The sequence below is a fragment of the Acyrthosiphon pisum genome, chromosome A1 (assembly GCF_005508785.2).
Source record: "Acyrthosiphon pisum isolate AL4f chromosome A1, pea_aphid_22Mar2018_4r6ur, whole genome shotgun sequence".
Taxonomy (NCBI): domain Eukaryota; kingdom Metazoa; phylum Arthropoda; class Insecta; order Hemiptera; family Aphididae; genus Acyrthosiphon; species Acyrthosiphon pisum.
The window spans coordinates 4,946,348-4,948,309 of record NC_042494.1 but is presented as its reverse complement, the minus strand read 5'-3'; positions in this window follow the sequence as shown (position 1 = coordinate 4,948,309).

Genomic DNA, 1,962 nt, shown 5'->3' with positions numbered 1-1,962 from the left:
GTACCAACTCTATATGACTCAAACTTTGTTCAATTCGTTATTTAATATTCGGTGTACGGTGTTCAAAACTTACCTTAACTTTTCCGTTGCCCGGAATAAAAATTCTGGTTTGCAGCAGTAGATATATAATAAGGTAGGCAATCTACCTGCGATAGACCGCGGACTGCGTGCTGTTTGTACGTAAGTGTATTTACGTAAGTTTGTCGTTTTTACTTGATTCCACCTACGGTGGATTAATATAGTCAATTAAGACAAAATCCTAATCGAACCTAACCGTACTAAAATCTGATAAATAAAAAAACCGTAATTTAACCCTTTTTTAAATTAGCCTATCTTCTTCCCAGAGGTCTAATCTACATACAAACATTAATTTACATAATATATATATATCAGTCCTTTCATTCACAATATTTCGAATCCTAGTTGCGTTACGACTTTGTCATGAAGTATTTGATCGTCTTGGTCGTGGCATGGTATATTGTTAAGGGGGCTGCAGCCGGTTTTGACAAAAGTCAAAACTAATCTAAATTTGACCAATCTAAACATTAATTTTGTTTGTTATTGTGTTTTTAAATATATTTAAATTCCGTATCATAATATAAACTTTAAGGGGGCGGGAGGGGACTCCAGTCAATGAAAAAAAGTAACTTTTAGACCAATAAGCTAGACAAAACTAGAAGAATTTGGTTTGACAGATTTTAATTTTGAAAAAATGGTTTAATTTATAAATTTCTAAACTATGTTTCTTAGGAATCACTTTTTTTATTTAATATCAGATGTACTCAAAATAAATACAAATGTAATGCAATTATTTTATGGGATTTCTAAAAAAAAAAAAATGGTTATTTTAAGGTCATTTTAAATTAAAAATTGAAAATCGACTTCCTAAGAAACCTAGATATTTTATCAATAAATTCAAACATTTATAAAAAATTTAAATCGGACATTCCAAAGTATGTGTAATTTACCACCGCTTATTAATTGTCTAAAACGTATGAAAAATACGTGAGCTACAGCCCCCTTAATGTAAATATCGGCACAATAAAACAAAGTCGTACGTAGAAAATGAGTGATCGTGTAATTATAATACATTTATTTTATTTTGTTTTTTATTTATATAAATGTTGCTATTGATTACAAAAATTATTATAATCGCAGATAATTTGCGATAACATATCAAGTAAGCAATCCACCAGCTATAAGTGCAACTCAGCCACCTTGGTAGAAATTGTGCGAAAATTCCATTTGATGCATTCTTGTACCTGAGAGCCGGCGCAAATTGGACCCAGCCCATGTACACGCCACGCGCAGCACACGTGTGACCGAAACCCAGTCCAAGTCCACGTTTTTTAATAGTAACGCATATTTAACTCAGCCCACGCCCATGCCTTACCCATACCCATTACCCTACATATACCAAAATCTCCATCATTTCTCTCAGTATAGCTCATAAGATGACAGCAAGCCAGCAGCAACTTCTTCTCGATTTAGAATCTGAATCTGAGGACGATGAAAGGTATATAGTTTCACACCTACTCGGCAAAAAAAGAAAAAAAAGTAAAACGAATGAATATTTACGAAAAAGAGAGAGTCATGGAGAGTTTAAGTTATCCAGTGAAGTTCCAGATAGTGTGTTCAAAGAGTCGTTTAGATTAAACAGAAAACAGTTTAGTGAAGTTCATGAATTAATTAAAATGGATATCACTGGTCAAGAGTGCAATGCACAAAAACCTATTGGAAGTGAAGAAAAACTAGCAGTATGCCTGAGGTAAGCGTTTAATACCACGATTACATTTGATGGTTACTAATAATTATGACTGGCGATAAGTTAGTGTTTTGAAATAAATCGTAAGCGATCATGTACGGTTTCAAGAATCTAATAATATATTTGGTTTTTGTTTTATCTGTTTTATGTACTTTTAATGAAAATAAGAAATTTATTTTGCATTTCTTGACATTTTT